The following is a 22,934-nucleotide window of genomic DNA, read 5'->3' as shown; positions in this document are numbered from 1 at the left end:
GTTTAGAGTAGAGCTATGGCTATGGTTATATTTATGAGAATGGGTAGCATTAGTGGTAGGGCTAGAGTAAACATTAGAAAATTCTTGCCAGTGTTTGTTTTTTGTTATTTTTTGGTTAGGTCCTGGGCTTGGGTAAACCTAGGGTTAAAATTGAGTGTAGATTTAGGGTTATAATGTTGAGTAGGTTTGGGGCCCAGCCTAAGTTTCAGGTTAGGTTATATTTAGGGATAAGATAGGCTTAGGGTTACAATTAATGTTAGGGTTAGAGTTAGAGATTAGATTAGTGTTAGGGAAGGGATTAGTGTTAGGTTTATGAGTAAGGCTTTGCCTAGGTTATGGTTGGAGTTAGGTTAGGGCTAGGTTTGTGACTGGGTTAGACTTAGGGCTACAACTGTGGTTAGGGCTGAGTTTAGGTTGATGGTGAGGGGCTAGGGTTATTTTCCAAGCTATTAATAGGGCTATGGACAAGTTTTATGCTAGGGATAGCACTAGGTTTTGTACTTGGACTATGGATAACACTGTCTTTGAGACTTGAGTTAGGGATAAGGCTAGGGTTAATGTTAGAATTTGGAATGAGGATAGCCTTTAGGATTAGAGTTAGGTTTAGAGTAATGGTTAGGGTTAGAAAATGAAATGCTGCAAGAGGCTTCTATTTGATACTCTATCTCTAGTTCTTCTGGTACTTCAGGCACACCTACTGTTTCAAGTACAAATAATTTCTATGTTGGAAGCATTGAAGCTGCATTGCTTTTTAAGGGCATTGTAGTTATTGCAGACAATATGCTTAACTGTCTGAGGAAAATCCATGTTGTCTGCCTGGACTTATTTGAGTCTGAATCCCCTTCCTTCTCTGAACTTCAGATTTAGCAGCTCTTTTGAGGGTTGCTAATGCACAGTGTGTTCTCATGCTTGAAATAAAAATGCTTGCTATGCAAATTAGGAAAAGCCAGGAATTCATTTATTAAATTATTATCCTCTCAGGAAAAGCAACATTTTAAGCCGGTCCTAGTGTGTACTACAATTGTGTTCTGTGCACCAACTTTAGGTGTATCATATCTTTCAGATATTACACATGTATAGTGTAATGCTTACTAAGTGCATACAGTGTAAAAGAAACATCATCTTAAGTTTCCAGGAAACCTAATGCTTAAGCTCATACTGAGTTGGATATAAATTCACTTTCTTGAGGGAAATTGAAACAAAATATCCCTTTTAAACAGTACTCTTTCACTACGTTCTCATATTGTATACTTATAATGTATTAAGTCCTATGTATATCAAGCAATCAGTTGTACACACAGAGAAAACTCAATGCAGCCAATGTGTTCTAATTGAGAAGCCAGTTCAATTCCTTCAAATAACTTCAGGCACCAACATGATATTTGAAACATTGAGAATGCATTGTTTATTATGGCCTTGGTTGTTAAAGTATAAAATTCAATTAATATTTCTTAGGAAAAAGCTGTCAGCCTAATCTAATCTGTACCAGCTTGAAACATAATATATTTTTCATTATATATGTAGAGTGTGTTTCTTTATTGGAAAGCACAATGCTTACTAAGTGCAGAGTTTTAATACAAACATTCCTTGGAAGGAAACCTAATTTTATAAATTCACACTAAACTATATAGAAATTCCATTCCTATATAGAATTTATGCAAAATACTCCTTTACAGTAGTTCATTTCTGCAGCAACACCATGTTTGTATACTTTTTGCATACTAAGGCCTATGTATATGAACCAACACATGAAAATACATGGAAAACTGTATATAGCAACATGTCTCAATGACACACTAGAACTTTTTTTATTATGATGTCAAGCCCAGTATCTCTTTAAAGTAATGTGTGTGTGTGTGTGTGTGTGTGTATATATATATATATACACACAATTGATGCTTGAAGCATTGGGAATATATTTTCAATTGGGCCTCTGTAGCTAAATCAGAGAGTTCAAGTAATATTTCCCAGGAAAGTAAGGTTTTAAGTCTGTCCTACTGTGTACTGCATATCTTCTTTTTCTGCCAATTACATCAATAACATACCTTTCAGGTATTCTACATGTACAGGGTGTTTTTGTATTTGAAAGCACAATGCTTACTATGTACATATTGTGTTAACACAACCATGTGCTTTGTGCCTACAAGAAACATGCCCCACAAAGATACACACAAACTGAAAGTGAAAGGAAGGAAAGAGATATCACATGTTAATGGAAAGTAGAAACAAACAGCTGTAGGTATCTTAATATCAATTAAAATAGACTTAACAAAAATGGGTAAAAGAGAAAAAGGCAATATGTAATGATTAAGAAATCAATTCAACAGGAAGATGTGAGTATAATAAATGTAAATCTACCCAATTACAGGGTACCTGGCTATTTACCACAAATGTTAATTGATCTAAAGGGAGACATGGACTCCAATACAATAATAATGAGGAAATTCAACACCCCACCTCCTTCAATGTACAGATCAACTAGACAGAAAATCACCAAAAACAGCAGAGCTAATCTACACTGTAGACCAAAAGACCTAACTGGTATCTATAGAAAATGTCATAGATAGTACAGAATATACTTTCTATTCATCAGGGCATGCAACTTTCTCCAGGATAGATCATATGCTAGGCCATAAAGTAAATCTCAGCAAATTCAAAATGATCAAACAAATCATGAAACTTTTCTGACCACAACTGAATGAAACTGGAAATTAAAATCTCAAGAATATCAAGAACATACATAAACACATGAAGACTGAACAAGACGCTCTGGAAAGAACAGTGGATCATAGAAGAAATCAAAAAAGAAACAGCAGGTCATCACCATGGCATAGTGTGCAGTGTCAGCATCCTATGTGGGTGCTGGTTCAAGTCCTGGCTTTTCCACTTCTGATCCAGCTCTCTACAATAGCCAAGGAGATCAATGAGGATGGTTGAAGTGCTTGGGACCCTGCACCCATGTGGAAGACCCAGAAGAAGCTCCTGGATGGATCCTGGCTTCACACCAGTCCAACTCTGGCCATCGTTGCCATTTGGGGGAGTGAACCATTGAATGAAAGCCTTCTCTCTCTCTCTCTCTCTCTCTCTCTCTCTCTCTCTCTCTGCCTCTGCTGCTCTGTAACTCTTCCTTTCAAAAAAGTGAATAAATAAATCTTTTAAAAATATATAAAATAAAAAATAAATAAAAGAGAAACAAAAATGCTATAAACAAATGAGGATAGCAATACAGCATATCAACAATATGTAAAAGTAAAAGCAGTGTTAAGAGGAAACATTACAGCAATTGGTGCCTACCTCAAAATTGGGAAGGCACTAATTAAATAAGCTATCAATGCATCTAAGGATGTAAAAAAAAAACAACAAACCAAACCCAAAATTAATAGGAGGAAAAAATAAAAATTAGAGAAGAAGTAATCAAAATTCAAACCAAAAAGCAGTATAAAAACAATGAAATGAAGAGTTATTTACTTGAAAAAAATAAAGTTGATGCATCATTGGGCAAACTAACCAAAATGGGGGGGAGGGATAGACCCAAATCAAATTATCCCTATTTGCAGATGACATGATGCTACCCTAAGGGAAACCAAAAGACTCCACTATGAGACTATTGGACTAAGAGATGAAAAAGTAAATGTAACAAGAGATATCACAGAAATAAAAATGATAATCAGGAATCACTTATAAAGAACTATATGCCAACAAATTGGAAAATCTAGGATAAACAGATTTCTGGACACACACAATCTAATAAACTGAGTCATGAAGAATTAGGAAACCTAAACAAGCCAATATCCAGACAGAGATTGAATTAGTCATAAAGGCTCTCGCAACAAAGAAAAGTCCAAGAATGGCTTCCATACTGAATTCTACCAGACATTTAATGAACTAATTACAATAGTTTCTCAAGTTATTCAAAACAATTAAAAGGGAGAGAATCATCTCAAACTATTTCTATGAAGCCAACATCACCCTAATTCCTAAACCAGGAAAAGATACAACAGAGAAAGAGAACTATAGTCTGGTATCCCTGATGAACATAGAAGCAAAAATACCAGCTAAGAACAACACATCAGAAATAGCATTCACCTTGAGAAAGTATCTGTATGCAGTAATGGTTCAAAATTTGAAAATCAAAAATGTGATAAATCATTAACAAACTGAATAAAAATCATATGATTATTTCAATATATGCAAGAAAGCATTTGATAAAACAAAACATCCTTTCATGATAAAAACCTTAAGCAAACTGGCTATAGAATCAACATTTCTCATCAATCTCGGCAATTTATTTCAAACCCACAGATAGCATCTTATTGAATGCAGAAAGTTGGAGGCATTCCAACAAAGATCCAGAGCCAGAAAAGGATGGCCACTCTCACCACTGCTATTCATTATAGTCAAGAAGTTTAGCCAGAGTCACTAGGCAAGAAAAAGAAATCAAATGTTACAAATTGGAATGGAGGAAATCAAACTATCCCTATTTGCAGATGACATGATGCTACCTAAGGGAAACCAAAAGACTCCACTATGAGACTATTGGACTTCATAAAGGAGTTTGGTAAACTGACAGGATATAACATTGACACACAAAAAGCAATAGCCTATGTTTACATGGACAATGTTTTGGCTGAAAATGAACTAAGATCCATTCCACTCACAATAACTGCAAAACATTAAATACCTCAAAATAAATTAAACCAAGGAATTCAAAGATCTATATGATTAAAATTATAAAGCACTAAAGAAAGATACAGCAGTCAAAACAAATAGAAAAAAATCATCCATGTTCATGAATTGGCAGAATTAATATCATATCTTCAAAATGTTCATACTACCCAAATCAAATTGCAGATTCAATGTTATCCTAATTAAAATACCAATGACACTATTCTAAGACAAAAAAAGCTGAAATTTATATGGAAACACTAGACACAAAATAACGAAAACAAAACTGGAGGTATCACAATACCACATTTCAAGACATACTACAAGACACTTATAATCTAGACAGCCTGGTACTTGCAAGAAATAGACATGTAGAACAACAGGGCAGAATAGAAACTCAATTAAAAGATCTACAGCCAACTAACCTTTGACAAAGGAATTAAAATCAGTCCCTGGAGAAAGGACAGTGTCCTCAATAAGTGGTGCCTGGAAAACTCTATCTCCACATGTAGAAGTATGAAACAAGACTACTACATTATACCTTAGATCAGAATGAACCCAACATGGATCAAAGACCTAAATCTATGAACCAAAACCATCAAATTATGGGAGAACATTGGGGAACTGCTGCAAGATATTTGCATAAGCAAGGGCTTCTTGGAAAAGACCCAAGAAACACAGACAATCAAAACCAATATTGACAAATGAGATTACATCAAGTTGTGAGGCTTCTGAACTGCAGAAGAAACATTTAGTAATGTCAATATGCAACTGACAGAATGGAAGAAAATAATTGCAAACTATGAAACTAATAAAAGATTATTATCCAGAATCTATAAAGAAGTCAAGAAACTCCACAACAACAAAACAAACTATATAGTAAAGAAATGGGCAGGGGCAAGCACTGTGGCATGACAGGTGGGGCCACTGCCTGCAGTGCCAGCACCCCATGTTGGTGCGGTTTGGGTTCTGGCTGCTCCACTTTCGGTACAGCTCTTTGCTGTGGCCTGGGATGGCAGTGGAGAATGGTCCAAGTCCTTGGGCCCCTGAACCCACATGAGGTACCTGGAGGAAGCTCCTGGCTTTAGATCAGTGCAGCTCCAGTTGTTGTGGCTGATTGGGGAATGAACCAGTGGATGGAGGACCTCTCTCTCTCTCTCTCTCGGCCTCTCCTTTTCTCTCTGTATAACTATGACTTTCAAATAAAAATAATTAAATATTTAAAAAAAAACCAGAATGGGCAAAAGACTTGAACAGGCATTTTTCAAGAGATGAAATTCAAATGGCCAACAGATATATTTAAAAAAAATGCCCAGGATTCTAGCCAACAAGGAAATGCAAATCAAAGCCACCAAGAGGTCCCACCTCACCACAGTAAGAATGACTCTCATATATCTATTAACAAACCATAAATGCTGGAGAGAATGTGGGGAGAAGGTACAATAATCCCCTATTGGTGGGAATGTAAACTACTGCAGCCATTGTAAAACACAGTATGGAGATACCTCAGAAATCTGAAAGTAGATCTACCATTTGACCTGGCAATTCCACACTTGGGAATTATCCAAACAAAATGAAATCAGGATATGAAAGAATTATCTGTTCCTGCATGTTCATTGTAGCACAATTCACAATAGCTAAGATATGGAATCAACTCAGATATTCATCAGTTGATGAATGGATAAAGAAATTATGAAATTTATATATATATATATCATATATACCATACAAATATATGTATATATAAATTATATATATACATATATATACATATGAGAGACTATGGAATACTAATCAGCCATAAAAACAATGCAATCCTGCTACCAAAAAAAAAATGGATGCAACTGGAAACCATCATACTTAGTGAAATAAGCCAGTCTCCAAAAGACAGGTATGATATGTTTTGCCTGATCTGTAGTAACTAACAGGCTATCTAAAATGTAATGTATTGCAGAGAAATGCACATTTTGAGATTTAAGGACTATTTGTATCCTTTGTCTCTACTGTTGAGGAACAGTGCTTTTTTCATCATACTTTGTTGAATTCTTTACTTAGTGTAGGGTTAATCTTATGAGAATAAAGTAAATTGAAAATAGATCTTTGTAAATATTAAGAGTGGGAATAGGAGAGGGATGAAGAACAAGCGTGACAGCATGGTAAGAAGAGACATAGGGTGACAAGTAGCATGTTTCTAAGTCTGTATATATGAAAAACATGAAATTTGTATATCCTGAATATATATATATGTATGTATATATACATATATACACATACATATATACACACACACACTATATATATATATATATATATATATATATATAGAAACAGAATATTCAAATATTCTGGTTTAGACATGAAGTCTTGTCCTGTTGATACCTTCTAGCACCACTGTTCTTTGAAGTATAATTCTTCCATGTTTGAAGAATTAAAAATGGATTGCTGATTACAACATATAGTATTAAAGGAATGTAGTTAACATTCCTAGCAAGATCAGCATTGTAATTCTGTACTAATGTGTATCTCAAATCCATTCCTTGACCCAGATTCAAATGTAAGAGTTCCTTCAGGTAGTGCTCAAATATATGATATTCTCATTCTTGAAAAACAGTGATTATTAAGCAAACTAGAGCTGAGTCAGGAATTCAATTATGATTTCCTGGAAGTATAAAGCAAGCATATAATAAAATCTGTACAAATCCCTTTTCTTCAGATAAATTCAAGGAATTATAGCCTTTTCCAGTAACATTCATTTTGCTTACATTCTCATATTAGTGGGTGTATTTGCTTATGAAGGTATCTGTAAGTAAAGCACACAAGGAACAGAGAAAACACAATGCAGCAACGATGCTCTATTTGAGAAATCAACTCTGTTTCTTTTATAACTGCAGGCACAATAACTCTTTTATGTACAATTCATCTACTTTATGTTTCAATCATTAAAAACACATTAAAATATTTTGAATATGAAGGCCTGTGCAGATAACAGAGATTAAAGTTATCTTATCCAGGAAAGGCAACTTTCTTGGGTGTGTATTGCAACTGCCTTCCAGTGCCAAGTTCATATAATGTGTCTTTAATGTATTACATACAGTGTATTTTCATATGGAAAGCCCAAGTCTAAGTGCATGCAGTGTTAAGCATTCCCTTACTTCAGCGTGAAATACTAATGGTGTATTATAATGGTGTCAGCTTGTATTACACTGGGGAGAATCTTCATTCCTTTAGATAACTTCAAGCAAAACACTGTTTTCCAGTAATACTCATTTCCTCTTAATTCTTTGTGTTCTTGTCACATATTAAAGTTTATATTCATTTATAAGCCAATTAATGAATATTCAAAAATAATGAATATACCTACTGTATTCAAATTGAGAAACTAATCCTGTTGCTATTATAACTTAAGGCAAAACAGAACTTTCAAGTATGATTTATTTAACCAATGTTTGAATAATGGAAAACGTGTTATTTATTAACCACTGTGTAGTGAAAGAAGAGAATTCAGTTAATCTTTTTCAAGAAAAATGATTTTGTAAGTGTGTCCTGATGTGCACTGCAAATCTATGATGCCAATTTCATCCACACCACATCTTTCAAGTATTCCACATGTGTGTGTGTCTTCATATTTGAAGTGTTCATATGGTTAAGGCAAGCATTCCCTTAAATTGGCATTGAAACCAAACCTTGTAAGCTTATATTAAACAAGGTGTAAACAGGGTATACACTCCACTTCTTGAGAGTAGTTCAGGCAAAACACTCCTTTGAATCAACACTCACATGAACCACATTCTGACATTTGTACAATTATTGCTTATGAATATAGAGAGAAAGGAGAGAGGGAGGGAGGGAGGGAGAGGGGGAGGAAGGAAGGGAGAGAGAGAGAGAGAGAGATAACAAAGAACCTACAAAGAAATCTCAGTGTTGCTAGTGGGTTCCAATTGAGACATAAATTCTGGTAACTTCAGGTACCACTACTCTTTCAAGTATGATTCAACTACTCTGCATTTGAAACATTGAAAATGTTTTATTATTGATGCCTATGTACTTAAAGTAGGGAATTTATTTAATATTTTTAGGAAAACAAAAATTGTAAGCCTGGCATAATGTATATTTAACTGCATTCTTTGTAGTACCTTTAAACTTAGCATATCTTTCTGGTATAACACATGTACATTACATTTCTTTACTGGACAGCACAGTGCTTACCAAGGACATTTATTGTTGAGCTTTCTCATGAGTTGGCAAGGGAAATTAATGAACCCTCCTACTACACTGGCATAAATTCCATTCCTTGACAAAAATTGAGGGAAAACACTCCTTTCCATTAGCATTCAATTCTCCTCTATGGTTAACTGTATAAACTTACTGCATTTGAGGGTCTGTGTAACTAAAGCAAATACAGACAGAAATCAATGGAGCAATAAAAGTCTATGTGAGTAGTTAATTCTATTCCTTTAAATAAATTCAGGCACAATAGCTATATCTATTATATATATATATTATATATATATATATTACAATTTATGTTTATGCTATTTGAAGCACTGGAATCACATTGCTTACTCAGTGCAGCTAGTGTTAAGACAAAATGAAAACTAATATTGTAATCCTGTAATAAACTAGATATAAACTCCAGACCTAGAGATATCTTCAACAAAATCAGCATTTTTAGAAACATTCATATACATATTGTTGATATATGTATTGTTAAATGCAGCCTATATACCTAAAGCAACCATGAACATATACAGAAATCTCAGTATAGCAACAATGTTCTTATTGAGTAATAATATTCTTTGAAGTGACATCAGTCACAATAGGTTTTGTAATGTGGCTCATGTACATGACATTTGAAACATTAAACATCTACATACTAAGCACAGTGTTGCCTGTGAAGGCCTCAGTACCTAAAGCAATCAATCAACAGAAAATTCATTGTGGCATTGCTGATCTAAATGAGAAACTAACTCTACTTTTTGAAAGTACTTAAAGCACAACAGTTATGGTGTTTGAAGCAGTGTAAACCCTAAACATAAATAATTGTAACACAAGTTTCACTGGTATTGTTAAGAATAGTTCTATCCTGAAAATGAATCTTGATGTGAGTGGAAGGGGAGAGGGAGTGGGAAAGGGGAGGGTTGCGGGTGGGAGGGATGTCATGGGGGGGAAGCCATTGTAATCCATAAGCTGTACTTTGGAAATTTATATTCATTAAATAAAAGTTTGAAAGCAAAAAAAAAAAGAATAGTTCTATCCTAGACATTACCCTAGCCTTGACATGAATCATGTCCCTAACTCTAACACTAGCAACAACACTAAGCCAAAGCCTATCCCTAGCCCAAACCTAGTCTTAACCCAAATACTTACTCTAATATTTTTTTAAATTCATTTGACAGTTAGACAGAGAGAGAAAGGTCTTCCTTCCATTGGTTCATGCCCCAAATGGCTGCTACGCCTGGAGCTATGCCAATTCGAAGCCAGGAGCCAGGTGCTTCTCCCTGGTCTCCCATGTGGGTACAGGTACCCAAGCACTTGGGCCATCCTCCACTGCCTTCCCAGGCCACTGCAGAGAGCTAGACTGGAAGAGGAGCAACCGGGACTAGAACCTGGTGCCCATATGGGATGCCAGTGCTGCAGGCAGAGGATTAGCCAAGTGAGCCATAGCGCCGGCACCACTGTAATTTTTCTTTAATTATCTATTTATTTGAAAGACAGAGTTACAGGGAAGCAGGGGCAGGGGGGAGAGAGAGAGAGAGAGAGAGAGAGAAATATTCCATATGCTGGCTCACTCCCTGAATGGCTGCAATGGTCAGAGCTGGGCCAATCTGAAGCCAGGAGGCATGAGCTTCTTCAATTCTGGGTCTTCCACATGAGTGCAGGGGCCAAAGGACCTGGACCATTTTCTACTGCTTTCCTAGACCACAACAGAGAGCTGGATCAGAAAGTGGAGCAGCTGGGATGCAAAACAGTGCCTATATGAGCTGTCAGCACTGCAGGCAACAGCTTTTACCCGCTACACGACAGTGTTGCCACCTAACTCTAATCTTAACTCCAATCCTATCTCCAAACCTAATACTAACTCTAACACCACCATAGCAATAGATATAATCTTAGTTGTAGGCCAAATCCTAGCAATAACAGGTTATAATATATAACAGAACTCTATCCAACCTACTATCCATAAAACTAATCCTACTCCCTAACCTAACCCTAGCACTAGTCATTAATCTAACACTAGCCCTACCTTAACCTAACTGCAATTGTAATCCTATTACTTACCACAGTGTTAACCTATTCCTAACTCTAAAACTAAATGTATTTCAAATTGTATTTCAATTGCAACCCCAACTCTAGGTGTAATCAGATCTCTAGCTCTAACCCTAAATGTATACTTAACCTTTACCCAAACCCTAACCACAGCCTTTTTTTAAAGAAAAGATTCTTATTTACTTATTTGAAAGTCAGAGATACACAGAGAGAGAAGGAGGTGCAGAGAGAAAGAGAGAGGTCTTCCATCCACTGGTTCACTCCCAAATTGGCTGCAATGGCCAGAGATGTGGCAATCTGAAGCCAGGAGCCAGGAGCTTCTTTCAGGTCTCTCTCCTACATGGGTGCAGGGGCCTAAGTACTTGGGCCATCTTCTACTGCTTTCCCAGACCAGAGCAGAGAGCTGGATCATAAATGGAGCAGCCAGGACTAGAACCAGTGCCCATATGGGATGCCAGCACTGCAGGTGATGGCTTTACCTGCCACGCCACAGTGCCAGCCCCCTATCCACAGCCTTAGCACTGACCCAAAACATAATCTGAATTGCATTTCAAATAATGACCCTAACTGTAATTCTAACCATAATCATAACATTGTCTCTAGCCCAGAACCTCACCAAAGTCATAGCATAGTGCTAATTTCTAGCCCCAACCCTAACTCTAATCACTAGTTTTGAATTTACAATAGCTTGAACAGTAACCCTAACCCTAACTGTAGCCTTAGCCCTAATTATAATCATGGATTCAATTTCAATGCTACACCTGTTGCAAAGCATAAACCTAACCTTATCAGTGGCTTTAACCCAACTCCTAAACCTACTCATAGGGTTATAGTAGGCATAATCCTAACCTTAGCCATAATGCCAACACTAAACCAAATCCTAAACCCAATAGTAATATTTATCTTCCCTCTACCCATAATGCTAATAAAACTAACCCTAGCCCTCTGACCCTAGCTTGATGCCTACAACTATCACCAGTCCTAACCATAGTTGTAAATCTAATCCTAGGAGTAATGCTAACCCTATCTTGATCCCTAAGCTTTACCCCAGTCCTAGCCCTATACACAACTCTAAAGTCTACCCTATTTCCAGTAATAATCCTCATCCTAAAGCCTAGACCTAACCTTAGACCTAGCTTTCACAATGACTCTAAACCTAGTACTAGGTCTAGCCATAGCCATAGCATTAAGCCCAAATCTAAATTTATACCTAATGTGATACTAACACTAACCCTAACACTAAAGACAGTCATTTCCCTAGCCTCCGACAAAACCTAGTTCTAGCCATAACCCTCATATTCAACCTAAACCGAGCTCTAACCCTAACCCCAGTACTATGCATAAATCTAGTCCTACTTATAACCCTAACCCTAAATATAAGCAAACCCTAGCATTAGTGTTAGGTTTAACCCTAACCCAAACCATAGCACCTACCCTAGATCTATCTAGAAACCAAAATCTCATTCAAACCTGGCCCAGGCTACCACAGTAATAAATCTAACCCATAATGCTAAAACTAAACTAAAAACCTAGCACTAATACTCATCCTAAACTTAATCCAAATGTTAATAACTTTAACATCTCTCTCTCTCTCTCTCTCTCTCTCTCTCTCTCTCTCTCTCTCTCTTTTTTTGACAGGCAGAGTGGACAGTGAGAGAGAGAGACAGAGAGAAAGGTATTCCTTTGCTGTTGGTTCACCCTCCAATGGCCGCCGCGGCTGGCATGCTGCAGCCAGCACACCGTGCTGATCCAATGGCAGGAGTCAGGTACTTATCCTGGTCTCCCATGGGGTGCAGGACCCAAGCACTTGGGCCATCCTCCACTGCACTCCCTGGCCACAGCAGAGAGCTGGCCTGGAAGAGGGGCTACCGGGACAGAATCCGGCGCCCCGACCGGGACTAGAACCCAGTGTGCCGGTGCCACAAGGTGGAGGATTAGCCTAGTGAGCCATGGTGCTGGCCTAACATCTATCTTAACCACAGACCAAAACCTAATTTTAACCCTGATCCTGCTCTGTCCCTATCCCTAACCATAACCATATTCATAACTCTTATTCTTTTTTTTTATTTGACAGGAAAGTTAGACAGTGAGAGAGAGACAGAGAGAAAGGTCTTCCTTCTAGTGGTTCAGCCCCACATGGCTGCTACAGCAGGAGCTATGCTGATCCAAAGCCAGGAGCCAGGTGCTTCCTCCTGGTCTCCCACATGGGTGCAGGCACCCAAGCACTTGGGCCATCCTCCACTACCTTCCTGGGCCACAGCAGAGAGCTGGACTGGAAGAGGAGCAACAAGGATTAGAACCCGGCACCCATATGGGCTGCCAGCACCGTAGGCAGAGGATTAGCCAAATGAGCCACAATGCCAGCCCCTATAACTCTTATTCTAAAACAAATCCTTACCCTCTTCCTAGCTTTCATCCTAGCACTAATCCTAATCTTTACATTAATTCCAGAATGAACTCTTAACTAACCTTGACCCTCATCCTGAATAGCAATGGTGAGAGTGAGCATCCTTGTCTGGTTCCAGATCTTAGTGGGAATGCTTTGAACTTTTACCCATTCAACCTGTACACCACAGAGTATTACAGAGCAGTAAAAAAATGAAATCCTGTCATTTGCAACAATGGATGAAATTGGAAAACATTATACTTAATGAAATAAGCCACTCTCAAAAGGACAAATAGCGAATGTTTTCCCTGATTTGTGGTAACAAGTAGAGCACCTAAAAGTTAATCTTTAGAAGTGAAATTTACACTTTAAGATGTGATCACTTTGAAGAGTCCTTGTCTCAACTGTTGAGGAAGATTTTTTTCTTCATACTATTTATTGAACTCCTTACTTAGTATAGAGTTAATCTTATGTGCATTAAGTTAATTGAAAATGAATGTTATTAAAACAATAAGAATGGGAATAGGAGAGGGAGGAGGAAAAAGAAAGGTAAAAAAATGGGTGGGAGGGCCAGCAGGGTGATAAGAATCACTATGTTCCTAAAGTTGGATTTATGAAATGAAGTTTTTATTCCTTAAATAAAAGGTTTTTGGGTAAAACCCTTTGTTGAAGGGATCTTTGACTAAAGATAAAATTTTCAATTCAATCATTTGAAAAATCAATGTTTTAAAATTGAAAATGTGTCCATCAACCTTAAAATATAAAGAAGAAAACAAATTAAACACAATGTAAATAGGAGAAAGGAAATTTTATGAATCACTGGATAGCCTAAACAACTAAAACAAGACTGGTGGCATCAAAATACCAGATTTCAATACAGAATATACAGGGTAGTTATAACCAAAACAGCCTGGTACTAGAACAAAAATAGAAATGTTGACAAATGAAAAAGAATAAAAATACAAGAAACTAACTCACACATCTACAACCAACTAATCTTTCACAAATGAGCTAAAATTAGCCCCTGGAGAAAAGACAGTCTCTTCACCAAATGGTGCTGAAAACATTAGATCTACACATATAGAAGTGTGAAGCAAGACCCTACCTTACACCTTATACAAAAATTAACTCAAAATGGACCAAAGACCTAAATCTAAGACCTGATACCACCACATTACTAGAGGAAAATATTGGTTAAACTCTTCAATGCATTGGCATAAGCAAAAACTTCATTAAAAAAGCCTCAGAAGCACAGTCAGTAAAAGCAAAAATATAAAAAATTGAGATTATGTTAAGCTAGGAAGTTTCTGCACTGCAAAGGAAACACTCAAAAACATGAAAGACAACTGACAGAATGGGAAAAATTTTTTGAAATTATGCAATAAAAGACCAATATCCAGAATTTATTAAGAACCCAAGAAACTCAACAACAAAACAAAAAATCCAGATAAGAAATGGCCAAAGGACATAAACAGTTACTTTTCCAAGGACGAAATGGCCAATGATGAAAAAATGCTCAGGATCACTAGCCATCAGGGAAATGCAAATAAAAACCACAATGAAAGGGTAGCACTGTAACATAGTGTGTAAAGCCACTGCCTGCAAAGTGAGCATCCCTATGGTCACCACTTTGAGTCCCTGTTGGTGCATTTCTGATCCAGCTCCCTGCTAATGTACCTGGGAAAGCAATGGAAGCTCTCTTATGTCCTTGAACCTCTATATTATGTGGAAGGTCCACATGAAGCCCCTGGCTCCTGCCTTTGACCTGTCTCAGTCCTGACCATTGGAACTATTTGGGGAGTGAACAAATAGATGGAAGACTCTCCCTCTGCTTCTGCTCTTCCTTCAATGTAATTCTGACTTTCAAATAAATCTTTAAAAATAACTACAATAGGGAGCCAGTGCTGTGACATAGTAGGTAGAGCTGCCACTTGCAGTGCTAGCATCCTATATGGGCACCAGTTCGAGTCTCAGAAGCTCCACTTCTGATCCAGCTGTCTGTTATGGCCTGGGGAAGCAGCAGAAGATGGCCCAAGTCCTTGAGCCCCTTCACCCATGTGGGAGACCTGGAAGAAGCTCCTGGATCATGGTTTCAGATTGGTGCAGCTCTGGCCATTGTGGCCATCTGGAAAGTGAACTAGTAGAAGAAGACTTCTTTCTTTCTCTCTCTCTCTGGAAAGTGAACTAGTGAATGGAAGACTTTCTCTCTCTCTCTCTCTCTCTCTGCCTCTGCCTCTGCCTCTCTGTAATTCTGACTTTCAAATAAATAAATATTTTTAAAAAAGAACAATGAGGAATTGCCTCATCGTAGTTTGAGACTATATCATCCAAAAATCAAGAAAAGGTAAGTGCTGATGAGTATGTAGAGGAAAATACACAATAATACACTATTTATGGGAATGTAAAGTAGCACAACCATTATTGGAGACAATACGGAGATTCCTCAGCAATCTGACAATATATCTACCTTATGACACTGATATCCACTCCTGGAAATTTAAGCAAGGGAAATGAAATCAGCCATGAAAGTGTTATCTGTATCCACATGTTTATTGCAGCTCTCTTTACAAAAGCTAATATGTGGAATCAAACTAGATGTCAATCAACTGATCATGTGATAAGAAAATAAGTTATATATACACTGTTGAACAGTACTGGACCTTAAAAAAATAATGAAATCCTATCTTTGGCAATAAAATGCATGGAACTACAAATCATTATACTCAATGAAATAAGCTACTCCCAAAAAATACACATATCTATGTTTTCCCTGATTTCTGGTAACTAATATACAGAGTACAAAAATAAAATATATATGAATAAAACTGACATTTTGAGATTTGATTATTGTTACAGCCCTTGTCTATGGTCTTGAGGAATAGTATTTTTATGGTATTTTTTTCTATTTATCAATTGTTGAATTTTTACTTGGTGGAAACTTGTGATTAAACTTGTGATTATAACATAAACTGAAAGTATGTTATTGTAAAAGTTAAAAGGAACATGAAAAAGGATAGAGGGTAAAATGTTGGGACTATGGATAGGTGAATGGTAGGGTGAGAAGTATCATGCTCCTAAGCCTGTATATATGAAACACATGAAATTGGTTCACCTTATGAAAAATTTTATAGAATAATTGGATTTTAAATAGAAACAAAAAGAATAAAGCACTTAGAAAAAACATAACCAAGGGAATAAAATATCTAAAATCTGAGAACAATAAAGGATTACTGAAAGGAATCAATGCTCATACAAATAAATGGAAATAAATACTGTGTTCATGGATTATAAAGTATATAAAATAAATCAATATGATCCTAAGTGATTTAGAGATTGAAATGATTCTTTATAACACTCCAATAGTTATTTTTGTAGAAAATAAAATAGAATATACGGAAAACTCTATGGCATGTCAAAGATCCAAATATCCAAAATATTATTAAAAATAAGATCAAAGTGGGATGTTTCACATTCCCTTAATTGAAAAGCAAAAGTAATCAAAAACTGTAGTATTAGCATAAAAACAGATACACTTGAAAAACCTAAGCAGCTCCAAGCTCCTGATTCCTGGCTTTAGCCTGGCATAGCCCCAGCCATTGAGGCCATTTGAGCATTGAACCAATGCATGCAAAGTTTCTCTCTCGCTCGCTCGCTCTCTCGCTCTCTCTCTCTGTAACTCTGCCTTTCAAATAAATTTTAAAAAGTCTTTAATTTTTTTTAAATTTTGAAGAACAAAGTGTTTTTATTTGAAAAAAAGCATAATATTGTAATTGAAACATATCCTGAGGAATTCACAAAAAAAAATTCACAATGTAGCAGAATATAGGATAAAGATACAAATATAATTACATTTCTGTATAGTAGCAATGAACATTATGAAATATAATTAACATTCAAGATAGCATCAAAGTGAAAATTCCACTAAGAAATTTAAAAATAAAAACACTGAATTTTGTAATGGAAAAATAAAAAATATAGGAACATATAATTTTTAAAATCAGTTACTTCAATAAGACATTTAATAATGCAAAAAGATATGATTACTATTAGTCATTGGGTAAATGCAAACAAAACCTAAAGATATCACTTAATATTCAGTAGGATGATTCTGATTCAGCCACAGATAAATGCTGACTGAGATAGATGGACAACATGGAACCCTCATACACTTTCAGTAGTGCAACCATTGTGAAAAATAATTTGCAGTTTCTTAGCAAGTTCTACATAGGATTATTTCTTAACTCAGCAGTTTCTCTCCTGTATGCCAAAAGATAAAAAATCCACTTGCTCACGTCTGCTCACTGCAGCAGTATTTATGAAAGCCAAATGTGAAATCAACTCAAATACTGAATGTAAGAATAACAGTGTGTAATATATCTTTTATAATGGTACACTATTTGGCAATAAAAATTAATTAACAAATTACCAACTACAAAAGTAAAAACTCAAGAGAAGAAATTAGAAGCAAAACCCCACATACTGCAACATTGTACAAATTTCAATTATAGGATATGTCCATAAAAGGCCAATCTATGGAGATAGATTTTAGATTAGTGCCTGTCTGGGGCTGATGGTAAATGAAACTTTACTGTAAGTAATATGAAGAATTGCGGGATTAATGAAAACATGTTAATATTATAATATGGTTATGATTATGTATACTGCCAGTACAGTACAAAGCAAAGAACATTCACCTAAATCAAGGGACAGTTAGGACTGAGCAGATAAACTCTTAAGTTTGGGCTTCACAGAAGAAACTGAATACCAACAAATATGGGAGAGTTTCACCTATTTTGTGGAACATGAAATTAATATACTCACTTTGGTTCAAAACTACTTAAAACCATAAATATGAGGAGCCTTACAATTCATAGACAATGTTTAGAATGAAATAATATGCATGTTTCAAGGAATTTTTCCCCAAAATTAATCTGCTATTTAGTTCATTATTTCTTGTTTGATATTGTCCTAATTCAAATTAATACCATACACACTTAGAGAACCACTTCATTTTGCTTATGAGAAACAATTCAAAGGTTATTAATTGCAAATTTAAGCTAAAATACTGCCTCCTAATTGCTCCACTTTTCCTGGGAAAATACCAATTCAGTTATTTTCAGATTATCTTTGTCTTAATAAAATATTTCCAAAGATACTAATAGTAGTTATGACACTAATTTAAATATTTTGACATCCCTTAATACTATACACCCAGTAAGATGCTGTTCTGGGTTCATAATTTGTTGACAATAATTAGACATATCTACAGGTAACAGTGTGAAATTTTAATCACATATACAATGTGTAATGATCAAATCAAGATACATTTTCCCTTCTATGACATTACACCTCATAATCAGAGCCTTGGAATATCTTCCTTCTATTTGCTCATAAAATAATGAATGTATTACTGTAAACTATGGTCACCCCACTATTTTATGTAATACTAAGACCTTAATCCTATAATCTAACTCTGATTTGGTACAAAGCGCTCCAAGTAGTTTTTACAAGCTTCTTAATTAATTAGATTGAAAGAAAAAAAGACAAACGCACATACACACAGACAGGGAAAGAGAATATTCCCTTCCACTGAGAATATTCCCATCACAAATGCCTAAAACAGCTTTGGATATATTGTATCTCAACAATGATTCAGATATGACATGAAATGCACAGGTGACAAAAGGAAGTAAGACTGCAAAAAAACTAAAAGACAAAAAAAAATCTGTGTACTAAAAGGAAAACTAAACAGAGAAAACAAAGAATGGGAGAAAAAGTTGGCAAACATAGTATGATTAAGGGAGTAATACGAAGAAATACACTCATAACTATAAATAAAATTGGACAAAGAATCAGATAGTTTTTCCAATCAAGATATGAAAGCACCCAACAGGTATTTTAAAAGGGGCCGCACTGCTAACCAATACCACAATATTATCACCTCACATATGTAGAAATGGCTATTATCAAAAACTAAAAATATAACAAGTACTGAATCAGATCTTTAGAAAAAATAACACATAAATTGTCTGAGGAAATGTAAATTGGTAAATTCACTATGGAAAACACTATGGGGCCAGCGCCACAGCTCAACAGGCTAATCCTCCGCCTAGCGGCACCGGCACACCAGGTTCTAGTCCTGGTCGGGGCGCCGGATTCTGTCCGGGTTTCCCCTTTTCCAGGCCAGCTCTCTGCTCTGGCCAGGGAGTGCAGTGGAGGATGGCCCAAGTTCTTGGGCCCTGCACCCCATGGGAGACCAGGATAAGCACCTGGCTCCTGCCTTCAGATCAGCGTGGTGCGGCCGGCCGCAGTGTGCCGGCTGCAGCGGCCATTGGAAGATGAACCAACGGCAAAGGAAGACCTTTCTCTCTGTCTCTCTCTCTCACTGTCCATTCTGTCAAAAAAAGAAAAAAAAAAGAAAGAAAAAAACATAAAAGCACTATGGAAGTATCCCAAATAAAATTAAAAATGGAACACGTGACAAAGTAATCCCACTACTGGATGTGTATCCAAAGGAAATAAAATCACTATCTCAAAGGTACACTGGCACATCCATGTTCATATGAGCATTATTCACAAGAACAAGAAATGGAAATAACATGGTCAATAGATGAATAGAGAAAAACATGATACACATGCACACAATGGAATCACATCCAACAACAAAAGAGAAATTCTAGCATTTTATCACAACATGGATCCAAATAAATTAATGTGGACATCAGGCTGCATGAAGTATGACACAGAAAGATAAATACCACATAATCTCCTGAATTTGTGGAATTAAGAAAATCAAACTTAATCACAGAACAGAATAGTGGTTTCTAGGGGCTGAGAGTGGAGGAAGTGTGAAGATGTTAGGAGATAAATTAACTCCTTGAGACCTAATATACAGCACAGAAATAATATCAATACACTATTCAATACTCACAACTTATTAAGATCTTAAGTATTATTTTAAAGACTATGCAAGGTGATATGGATATGTTAGTTGTCTTAATCATCTCATAATACATATGTAAAAGGGGATTCCAAAAATTTAGTGAAAAACTAGATTAAATGATAAAGTGAATTTCCCGTAGACTTAAAAGCACCTCAAATAACATCAGATTGCAGGCCTTGAATATACACAAATTTTGTCAATTTTATCCCAATAACCTTGAAAAATCACCCTATATCAAAATAAAAATTAAAACTTAGAAATCTAGGCTTATATTTTTGGGGTTGGGAAGGTTGTCATGGAAGAGAAATAGTTTTTAAAACACCCAGAAATGTAACGAGCTAAACTTTCTATTTGAAAGGTCAAAGACAGCCAACAGCCTATCAAGGGAACGTGTAAGGGCAAAGATGACACCCGAGTACCAAATTACAGTGTGCTCCTGTCCCCCTAAAACCTGAACCAAAACACTGAGTGAAATAAAACTACTTTGTTTTTAACTTACTGTCTATGACACTGTTATTTCCAACAGAAAATGAGGTCAGACCTCCAGAATGGGCTATGCTGACAGATCAGGGTCCGTGAATTACGACCGGCTTCTGACATATTCAGAAAACTTGTGGATTCATGTCACCCCTGGAGTAAAAAGAGCAACTGAGGACCCCTTAAACAACAGCTCCTCACTTCATGAACACTCCACACACAGCCCACGTTCCCCATAATGACCACCCGTCCCCTCTGCATAAATGGGGAAGGCAGGGGGCTGCTGCCAGCAGCTGCCCAGAGATGGCCCCTAGGCTGTGAGCAAGAAACGGACAGGACACCTGAAGTCCCCACACTGCAGACCAGAGAGGGCCAAGGGAAGTGTCATTCCAGCAGCAAGATGGGGCCTACGGACTAGAGATGACCTCTGTGAAGCCGGCAACCTGTCAGCCTTTTCTGACAACTTCCACGAAGTCTGCCTTCCCCTCTCCTCAAGCCCCGCCCCACACACTCACCATTTCCAGTGTCCGAGGTGGGTGGCGTTCTTCAATGGAAGATGGTCAGAAAACAGCGGACAGAGAGCAGCAAACGCTGACTGCCTTTAGAGATTCCCAACAACGGAGCCCACTCCTAGAACCTCCCTCCACCTCAGAACTGGAAGACTACTGTGGCATCAAGATCCTGCGGGATTACGTAGCATTTACACCACCACATCTGACTGAACAGCTTGCATTGCCGTGTGTGTGCACAACGTCTAAAAGACGCAGCCAATCAGAATCCTTCACAGTGCTGACACACGAGTTCAGGTCGTGCCAGATGGAAAAAATAAGAGGAGTCAGGTTCATTTCCAAAACTGCATCCTCTTTGGCTCCAGCCTCCCTGTAGTGGGAGGGAGTTTCTCCTCCCTGGTCCTGCCAACTGCTGGACTCCCTCCCACCTCTTTCTGGAAAAGACCCTATTGGGTGTTGCAGGAACCTCCTTCAGGTCAGTTACAATTTAATGGCTGTTTATTGGCTCAGAGCCATTCTTATTCATATGTGGAACACATTTTTATGTTGAGTCCTCTGTGTTATTTTTTATTATGAATTTAAAGAATGTATAAAGATATCACATAATTTAATCCTTTTTTTCCCATTTCTCTTGCAAATTTTTTTCTAGTCTGACTACTGTGCTTTAATATTTTCTTTGTTTCTTGCTTGTACTTAGTGATTAAGACTATGAATATATATATATATGTATATGATTGGTATTAATAGTAATGTCTTTTACCAGTTGTATTTGTTTTTATTGATTACCTCTGTATATAATCATCCAATATAGTCATATTTTATGACTTAGAAATCGATTTTTATAATTTATAATTTCTTTTTGCTCCTTTATACCCCTTACTACCCCTGCAATAGAAAGATTATACAATCTAGCAGTCCCACTCCTGCGTATATATATCTAAAGAAAATTAATTTGGCATACCATCTTTATATTCAAGAAATGGAAAAAAAACTAAGTATCTACAAAATGATGAATGGAAAAAGAAAATGTGCATGCACACAAAGGAAAGCTATTTGATGGAAATGGAGGACACGTTCATTTACAACAGTATGGATGGATGTGAGACTCATCATATGAAAAATATGCCAAACCCAAAAAGACATGAGCAACATAGTCTCAGTCATATGTGGACTCTAACAAAGTGCTTCTCATAGATGCTCAGAGTATGATGGTGGCTAACAGAAACAGGGAAGAGTAGGAATGAGAAATTGCTTGGGAAAAGTTGTTTAACAGGTACTAGGTGGGCCAGCACTGTAGGGTAGCAGGTAAAGCCACCAGTTGCAGCACCAGCATCCCATATGAGTGCAGGTTCATGTCCTGCATGCTCCACATGCTAATGTGCCTGGGAAAGCAGCAGCAGATGACCCAAGTGTTTGAGCCCCTCTTCCCACTTGGGATACCTAAAGGAAGCTCCAACCCCCTGCTGTTGCTACCATTTGGGGAGTGGACCAGGAAATGGAAGACCTCTCTCTCTCTTTCTCTCCCTCTATATCTGTAACTTTGCCTTTCAAATAAATAAATACATCTTAAGAAACAGCTATATGTAAGAGGAAGAAGTTCTGGTGTTCCTTTGAATGATAGAGTAGGGTGACTATGGTGATGATAATGGACCATCTATTTTTTCTTAAAAAATAGAGTCTACATGTT

The 22,934-nt window shown here is 36.8% G+C and overlaps 1 pseudogene; it reads left to right on the top strand.

Annotated features, from left to right (window-relative positions):
• LOC149120436 (constitutive coactivator of PPAR-gamma-like protein 1 pseudogene) overlaps window positions 1-20,709 on the top strand; it is a 52,522-nt pseudogene extending 31,813 nt beyond the window's left edge.
• The last annotated feature ends 2,225 nt before the right edge of the window (window positions 20,710-22,934 follow it).

This window comes from Oryctolagus cuniculus, chromosome 19 (assembly GCF_051225735.1).
Source record: "Oryctolagus cuniculus isolate XC-2025 breed Fujian yellow rabbit chromosome 19, ASM5122573v1, whole genome shotgun sequence".
NCBI lineage: Eukaryota > Metazoa > Chordata > Mammalia > Lagomorpha > Leporidae > Oryctolagus > Oryctolagus cuniculus.
This window is presented reverse-complemented; position numbering and strand designations above follow the sequence as displayed.